This window comes from Ursus americanus, chromosome 10 (assembly GCF_024610735.1).
Source record: "Ursus americanus isolate L20-20 chromosome 10, mUrsAme1.1.p, whole genome shotgun sequence".
NCBI lineage: Eukaryota > Metazoa > Chordata > Mammalia > Carnivora > Ursidae > Ursus > Ursus americanus.
The window spans coordinates 28455589-28465253 of record NC_142136.1 but is presented as its reverse complement, the minus strand read 5'-3'; positions in this window follow the sequence as shown (position 1 = coordinate 28465253).

Sequence of the window (9665 nt, the reverse complement as noted above, 5' to 3'; positions counted from 1 at the left end):
TATCTTTGAAACCACTTACAAGGAAAAAAATAGACATTAAATGCTAGTGTCTAACACCAAACAAAACTTGTTAATAAGGGTAACCTGGCCATGTAAAAGATACGGGATCTTGAAACTCCAAGAGAAAATGGTAGCTCTGAGAGGCAAACCCCAAATTCATGACAGACGACATGCTTAGAGAAAGAAAATGTGTGTGGAGGGGGAGGGATTGCAGCTGATAACAGTCAAATCTAATGCAGTGTTGTAATATGTAATAACAACAGTGAAATAAATGTGTTTGTAGCTCCTTAGATGACTAAGGGTATGGATGGAGTTTTCTGAAATACTGTAGGGTCCAGCAGAATGCAGCTGAGCCTAGAAATTAACGTTGCCATGTTAGTTGCCAGCAAAAGAGAAAACATTAACTGCTTTGTTTGAAAAACACTCAAAAGCTAACAGTCAGCTTGTGTTGAGAAAGATTTTAGTTAATATGGAAAGATGAGTTTGGCTTATTATTCTTCACGGAACACTCTAACTTTTGATGTAGAGGGTCACATGCTGCAAGGTTTCCCAACCTGGTCGTAATTACAACACTACACATGTTAAATTAAGAAGCACTTTATAAATTGTGAGTCATCTTTAGGAAATCAGTGCAATCACTTTTATAAAACAGTATAGAAGCACATAATTCCTGAATGAAGCCTACTTTGTGTCAAATTGAATAGATTTATCTTTATGAAAATCATACATAAATCTGAAGCTATTATCACTATGAGCAGAATTTTTAAAAACTGTAGGTAGGTGCTTGGCGGCTTTTACTTACATCTTCTAATTTTCCCTGGCACTCATGCGTCCGCAATTCTATGGCTACATGTAAGGCATGATTCATCAGGGACGTAACTCCAAATGGCATTCGGATACCCCTGCAGCAACTGTATCTACAGTTCGGCTGCCTCGTGTATCAGCCGCGTGAGGACTGTGGCTTGGCTCTTCATTTGGACGATACTTAAGCCATTATAAAGGTGACCAAAACATAGTCTTTTGAAAGCGTCTACCTCTATGATGTCTCAAGGTAGAGACTTTGCTGAAGAATCTACTCATGGTCTGATTTTTGCAGAAGAGTGCGGACTAGACTGTTGATTATATAAACAATTTTATAGAAGAGCTATATGGGCATTTGAAAAGTGAATTCTAAGCTATCCGATGTGTAATACTAAATGGAGTCATGCTCTTTATTAGGACATTTTATACTATCCTATCAAGAAACACAGAGAATGAAAACAAAAATAAAGAATACGAACCACAATTATTGATTAGGTGTTCACTATTTCCCAAGGGCTGAACTGGACATTTGACTTTCATCTCACTTATTTTCCTAAGACTAAGAATTAGGGTGCAACAAGGTAACCTGTCCATAGCCTCAGAGACTGTAATGTTAACAGATGGAAACGAGTTCTGATATAATTTTTTAGATATCTCCAAACAGAAACTATGTACAAAAGCTATTTTTAAATGTAAAAACATAACAGGTCAATAGATCAAGATATTTATGGAACCAGAAAACTTACATGATCACACGATTTTAAATACATTGTTCTCCTTTTAATCATGTGCACTCTGGGTTGTATGAAAAGATTGGGGAAAAGTAAATGTATTTTTTTAGTCCAAAAATGAAGTGTCGTTGTGAATTTCGCAGTACTGACTAATTGCCATTGCCCTATTGAAAATTCTCTTTGCTTATTCACGCAGTAATTGTGGAAAACAGACCCACATTGCCAGTCTGTTGATGTAGGCTGAACTGCCAATGCTGGACACTTGGTCCAGGTTGATGAAAGCAAAAATGGAGTAAAGTAGAAAAATTCCCTAGTTTGCCGATACCCATGGTATAAATGCCCCCACCGCGGCTGATTTCAGTCTGCCCACATGGTATCACCGACCACAGAGCTGGGAAGAGATGTGTTGCAATAGGACAACATTGTATACGTATTTGCACCAATAGATGCAATAGACATAAGTAACCTCAAGAGCGTGGATAGGAGTAATGATATTTATTATTAAATATCAAATAGTGATTATCTTGTCAATTCATATGTAAGACTGAAAATATGATGGGATTTATCCCAAATCTACTCTGGATAGAAACCCTGTCCTTGGGGAACTTACCTTCTGGAGGAGGATCACACACACACACACACACAGATGTAATTTGCAAGGCAGGGCAGAGCAGTGGGCATAGCTGGGGCAGCGCGGCGGGCTGTTTGACTAACTCATTTTGTGATCGTGTTCAGATGGTTGTGCTCCTACGGGGCTTTTGGGATACCAGATGAAGTGTTCTCTGTAGTCTTTCAACCTTATTTCAAAACTGCTTCTTCAACTCTGAATTATACACAACAGTTACCTGGTAATTCCCCAATAATCCCCATATAGGGTGAACTAACAGTGATTCTTTACCTTTTTAAATGGTGCTGGCTCTAAGCCAGTGGCTCTTAGCTGGATCTTCTTAAACGGTGCTGGATCGCCCACCTTTGCAATGATCAATAAGTTATATGATGCTTCTCAGACACAAAATGGTTTCACGTGTGAAGTCTTCGCAAACAGAATGCAGGCTTAGCCAATTTTCCACCTCCAGCTCCTGAGATACAGAAGGCCCTCGCAGTCATGTGGTGGAGTGAATTGAGTAAATTCTTGTGGAAATCTTGTTGAACTGGTGAGCTGTAGTGAGTTACTGTAGGGATGTGTGTGAGTTTCTTTCTAATTCAATATTTTTATTAATGTGTTGAGGGAAGATGCAGATCTCAAAACAGATTCATAAAATTTTAAGATGATCCTAGCTTGGGAGGAGAACCAAACACCAGGGACACCAGAAATATAATCCAAAGAAGTTAGAACTGTCTACATAAAAAGAAACTTGGCCTTCAAAAATGTAAATGACTGAATATGGAAGAAATGGTATGAATTTTTTTTCCAGGCAGGGGAATAAAAGAAATCTGGAGTCTAAGGGTGATCATAATTTGCAAATTAGATCTGTGTTTAATGTGATACGGCTGTAAACAGAGCCAGAGCTGTGTTGGCCTGAATTTAGGGAACTTCATGTGATAAGTGGCCAGGAAATTGTCTTTCTCATGCAATACTGGAAGTTCAAAATTCATTGGAAAGTCCTAATTTCATCCAATATCCCTGGGTACAAGAGCTAAAATATAAATTCAGGAATCACAAATATAAGAATAATACCAATTGTTAATAAGAGTTTTTATAGATTGAGTAGCTTGGGTACCTACTATTAGCTTCCTTAGGAACTTTACTGGCACAACTGCCTTAAATACAACCTGTTACACACCCTACATAATCTGATTAATCTCAGAAGCACCTTTCAGGTGGTTGTTTTTCCCCATTTTACTCCCAAAGAAGAGAAGCTGAAAAGTTCAAGTAGTTTGTCAGCTGGTTTGTCAATCCAATAGTCACCCTGCATCCAATTTCCATACTTAGTTGAGAACAAAAAGATAAGAATGTAACATTTAGTTAAGAATGTTACAAAACAGGGGTTCCCCGGGGTGGCTTAGTCGATTAGACTCTCGATTTCGGCTGGGGTCATGATCTGAGGGTCCTGAGATGGAGTTCTTCCTCTGGCTCTGTGCTCAGTAGAAAGTCCGCTTGAGATTCTCTCTCTCCCTCTTCATCTGCCCCTCCCCCCCCGGCTTGTGCTCTAAATAAGTAAGTAAGTAAATAAATAAATAAATATCTTTTAAAAAAGGATGTTACACAATATTTTCCTCAACTACCATGAACTATGCAGGTTCGTGAGAGGAAATGTATCACGAAACTATACTATGTTATCCCATCATATCCACTTGCTCTAGACACAGGAACCCTCGTCATAGGACAGCCTGTTGAGATGGGCTCCAACCTCCATTCAGCCTCGTTCCCATCTCCAATGCAGAAGGCCTTTCTGCCTACTGGCCACTACTGAGTGCGAGCGACACAGCTCAGAACGTGGGCTCCAGCACTAAGCTGACGATGGTCTCCTTCCTGTTCCTGCACTTGTTGGCTGTGTGATCATGTGCAAGTGGGTCTACCTCTTTGCGTTCACTGACCTCAGTAAGATAGCATTACCTAGCTCCAGAGTGGCTAATGTGGGTGAAATGAGATAATACCTGGGACACAGGGAGTTCCTAGAAGATGTGAGCTATTATTATCGATCAGTGATGGGAATTACAAGCATTCCCATAGTCTAATACCAGTGGTTCCATTTGGAAATCAGTTGAGAGTTTCATAGGCAGGATGACAATGATGCCAGGATTCCTCCACTGCACACTCCACACTGTCTGGTTCATCTTTTCCCTTGTTCCCTATCTCTTGTCCATCTTGTCCTTGTCTTTACACTCACAATTACGAGTTATTTGCATATGAATCTACCCATTCACACCTCTTGATCATGAGGAGGAGGAAAATGCCAACTTTTTATCCCATAACATCCACGGACTGCTTTACTAGTAGGAAGAATTAATGACTTAATAAATAAAACTGAACTTTCTTACACAATTACCAACCCTTCCAAAACCCTTAATTTTACCAAAGAAAAATGAATAGATACGAAGGACAAATTTTATTCACTTGCTTCATATTTATGATTTGTATTTAAGAATCAAGGCACTGATGGATGTATCAAAAACCTTGATTACTTTTCATCCAGAATGAAATCTTTAATAACTTCAAAATGCATGTAAGGGAGAAAGCAAAGTTTAACAAGCAATTGAATTTTATTAAGCCTTAGGCAAAAATCGCACTCAGATCAAAGGAGTTTTCTGCAAAGGAATAAAAAGGTAACACATAAAGGGGTAAGGACAGGGATATCTGAGAAGCACTGGTCAATTCAGAAGCTATCCAAAACAGTCTGCTTTCCTTTAAGAAATATCAAACTCTGTAACATTACATATGTATGTGAAATCAACGCATAACTAAAATGGACAGAACATTTACAATCTTTATTTGCTTCACAAATATTTTTGTTGCACTGGTCTTTTGATATCCTTTGCAATACAGTGAGTGAAATGTCTACCACGTCAGTGTCTAGCAATGGAAGAGGAGGGCCATGCAGCTCCTAGTATGACACAAACACAATGTGCAGCCATGTAAGTGTGGACATACACATAATCACCAACACACACGATTAAACCTTAGTTTACAGGGGCGCCTGGGTGGCACAGCGGTTAAGCGTCTGCCTTCGGCTCAGGGCGTAATCCCGGCGTTATGGGATCGAGCCCCACGTCAGGCTCCTCTGCTGTGAGCCTGCTTCTTCCTCTCCCACTCCCCCTGCTTGTGTTCCCTCTCTCGCTGGCTGTCTCTATCTCTGTCGAATAAATAAATAAAATCTTTAAAAAAAAAAAAAAACCTTAGTTTACAGCAAATTGTTCACTCTCGATTCTGATATGGTTAATTGAACTTGACTTTCCATTATTATAAAAAAAACAAACAATGAACGATGCACTAACACTCTACTGTTAAAAAAAAAATGCCCTGATATGTGAATGTGGTAATCATTAGAATGTTCTGGGGAAAGATCAGAAAACAAGATGGCTCTAGGAGCCGACTGTTGAAATTAACAAATGCTGATGAGCATGGGTGATGAGGAATTCAAATTTCTTTTATTTATCTTTGTTTTCTCCATAGTACTTAGCACGATACCTTGGACATAGAGAGTTCACAATGGTTTTCGAATGCAAGGACGGTGGTGTTATAATGAAGGGTGCAGATTGGAGTTGGGAAGCTAAATTTATGCCCCTGTTCTAGACATATCTCTAAACCTGCTGAGCTGTCCATTTTGGAATAGTTCTGATTTAGTGAACTAGTTTAGTATTAGTAGAGTGACATCCTAGTGCCAGAACTGAAGTTCTTGCTCCTTGCCTTGCTGCTGACATATTGCTCATTACATAAATTAGCCACAGAAAATATATGTCAACCTTTCAAAAAGTGAATTCATTGTTCCAAAATTTGTGGTTGAGAAAATGCAGAGATAGTTTAATGTCTCATTAAGATTCAGAATCACTGTTATTAGAGAAAGTAAAAAAACAGACTGAGATTGAGGGGCTGGGAGAGTCATAGACGGTACAGTTGAATGAAAATAGCTGAAGAAAGTGCTCTATAGGCTCCAAAGAAGTGGGAGAAAATTCTAGTAGCTCTGTTCTTGATTCAGTTCATCCGTAGGCCTCTGACTAGCCTCTGACCACTCTTCAAATCTAAAGTTTTCGGACTGCTCTGTAAGCTACATACAGAAAAGGAAGTTTTCTCTCTAGTACGTAACACATAGTTAGGTGTTGAACATAGTACTATTTACAGTGGTTTTTGAATGCAAGAGCAGTAAAGACCAAACAAACCCTGGGCTAGCTGAGATCTGTAGCATGATTTATCATTGCTCTTGAGTTGTTTCTTCAGATCCTTAGAGTAACTGCCTGAGCAGAGAAGGGAGGGGATTATGTTCCATTTTTGTTGTGGCTTGTCCAAGATCACAGACTCATAAGTTCCTTTGTTTTCTGCCTCCTGGTTGAGTTTTTTTCCCACTCTCTTTCACACTGCTTCTCTCAGACTAGAGGTCACCACCCTTCTAACACTGTTTTTGAAAAATATCCATCTTCCTGGACTCTACATACTTAAGATGCAGCACACAGCTGTCTCATTTTGTGCAAAGCTCTTGGAATCCACCTTGCTCTGCTTAGTCTGGGAATGTCTTTCAGTCTTCTGCTTGCCTATTGTGAATAGCCTGAGGTTCTGGCCTATGCGGTCTTGAAACTTGAACCTGATTCACTGAGAGGGGCTTTGAAAAAAAATTCTTTTCTGCAGGCTGAAATATGCATCCAACCATCCTGCAATGAAAACTAGCTAGCCATTGGCCAGATGGTGTGTAAGAACCTCTGGGACGCTGGTCACCTTTCTCAGTGTCATCCTACTCTTGGGACAGAAGTCATTTGGAAAAAGACAAGGCTGCAGGACATAACATTGCCCGGGAGAATCTAGATGATGGGCCTCACACCAAGGCTCTTAGGGAACTCACTGTCCCAAGTAAAGAAATTATATTCTCCCTTTTCTTTTACCAACACCTTCCAAAATACTGCCTAAGCACCATTTTTAAACCAAAGAATATGTAAGGAGCATTACTTCTGCGGGAGAATTGAAAATTGTCCAGAGCCTGGGAACAAACGAAAAAACAAAGAGAATAAGTTGGTTAGCCCTGATGAACAAGCTTGCAAACTCTGACTTCAGGGTATGAGAATTGGTGTTGTGTCCTCTTTTGTGTTGTGTGCTGGCTGAGACGCTCTGGCTGGGCTCTAGGCCCTGAGCAGAAATCCCTTCTTCATTACACCCAGACAGAGAATGCAAACTCACCACTGTCTCTCCCTTGCCAGCACAGGCCATCCTCTCTCTGCTCGGACACCAGCTCGCAGAGAACATGACCAGTAGCAATACCCCCCACCCTCAAAGAGCCAGGAACCCGCTGGCCTAGATATTGCATACCGTCAGAATGACAGTAAAACAGTAAAATTCGAAACTCAGTGAAGATTTGTGTAGAATTTCCTGCAGCTTTGGAGGAATTGTATGTGATTATATCTACAATGCAACAGATAGCTGTCAATTGAATTAAAATGCCTGTTTCTACTAAGCTAAAACAAGTGGAAGAAAAGAGTCCTTATAATATTATGTTATACCCAGTGACCACCCGTGGAATAGAATTCCAAGAGCAAAGACATCACCAAGCTAGAAAAAAGGCAACAGTTCTAGGGGCTGGGCAGAGAAATGCTGAGAAATCAAGAAGAGAATTCTAGAAATAGTATGGAAACAGGCAGAGGAGGGGAGGCCGGTGGACTGACTGTAGAACTAGAGATAGGAGAATTGTGTGTGCTCGAAGGGTGATCCCAGGAGAAAGCCTGTATTCTGCAACACGACTCATTGGCTGTAGCATCAGCTCTTGGGCTTGTTCTAAATCAGAAGTGCAATCGTAAAGCAGCTTACTACTTCTCACCACTGTTAGTTCCAAGCAGAAAAACTTTACTTTACTAATCAGGTCATGGCATGCTCTGTGGACTTCCATGTTCTTCCAGGCTAACGGTCTCTGAAAATAACAAATACTGAAATTTCCTTTTAAAAATCCTGAACTCTTGTGTCCTAACTTCAACTCTCAAATAAGAGCAATTTATTTAAAAAAAATTTTCACAAATGTGAAAGGGTCATTTAAAAAAAAAAAAAAAGTGCTGCATTTGTTCTTAATTCACCAATGAGTTGAACTTAGCATAGTTTATAAACAGAACATAGAAAGATTTCAGTCTCAGGAAAAAAGAGGAAAACATTTTTTAAAATTAATAATAACCTCCGGTTGCCTTTCTAGTCAAGCGGTTTAGTGTTATGCAAGCTGGTATTTCCACAATTCTGCATTTTAAATTAAAGCCCCAAAGGACTAAGTACCTTCATTTGGGGCCCATTTATCATTGTGGGGGTGCTAGTCTACCTGCCTTCGAGTCTGCGAAGAGCTTTATCATGAGTCGGGCACCACCAAAAACTTCACATAAGCTCAGAGAGATGAGGGGAACCTTGCTGCTCTCTTGCTGGGACCTCCCTCCAGTATCCCTGGCAGGGGCTCGTCTCGCACTTGCGGTAACACGACCAGGGATAAGGAACTCACCGAAGTACCTTCATGATTACAAAGCTCTTTCATATGTGAACTGAAATACGCCTTCCTATAATCACAGACTGTGGGTCCTGTTGAAACCTTTGAAGCAACACAAAACAAATTCGATCCTTTTCCAAATAAACTCTCTAATTTAGAATAGTGAGGCAATTGAATATTCAATTATGTCTCTTCTACATATTAAATAGTAATTCTTCTTAACACGGCTTGGTCACTCATTCTCAACATGCATTGCAGTTGTCCCACATTTCTCTGCTGGTAAAGCATAGGTAAGTAGAAATGATGGCAGAATAGCTTGATATGGGTACAGAATAAAGTGTGCTGCTTCCTCTTCCGGTCTGAATTCTACACTCTTATTAGCAGAGCTCAAGGTTGCATTCACCTTTCAGTGGCTACCTCCCCTGGTTATCTCATATCAAAATCCCTTCCCTTTCTTTTTAACATAGACATGTCATGTCAAGTCTCCCCTTAACTTCTTCATATATAATTTCTTTTTGAACACAGGTAAAGAAGTTAAGTTTTGCTAACTATGTACGACATAATATCCTGTATCTAATTTCTCACAGCACTAAACATGGAACACTGTTTCTGCCCCTTCCACAGAACTGTAAACTACTTGAGGGATTGAGTTTATTTGGCTTACCATTGTGTCTGGAGTGTCTAAAATAATGTTTAGTACAAATTAAATGCTTAAAAAGAAATTAGCTGACTGAATGAATGAAAGAAAAGAGTCAGAACTCGATTGGTCAGGGAAGAATGTGATAAGAAGTCAGTCACCTTAGGGGTGAGACACCTGGTTGGCTCAGTCCATTGGGCATCCAACTCTTGGTTTCTGTTCAGGTCATGATCTCGGGGTCCTGAGGTTGGTCCCTGCATCAGGCTCTGAGCTCAGCGGGGAGTCTACTTCTCCCCTTTTCCCTCCTCTTCTGCCCCCACGTGCCCACTCTCTCTCTCCAACCCTCCCAAACCCACAAGCTCGCTCTCTCTCTCTTGCTCTCGCTCTTACTCTCAC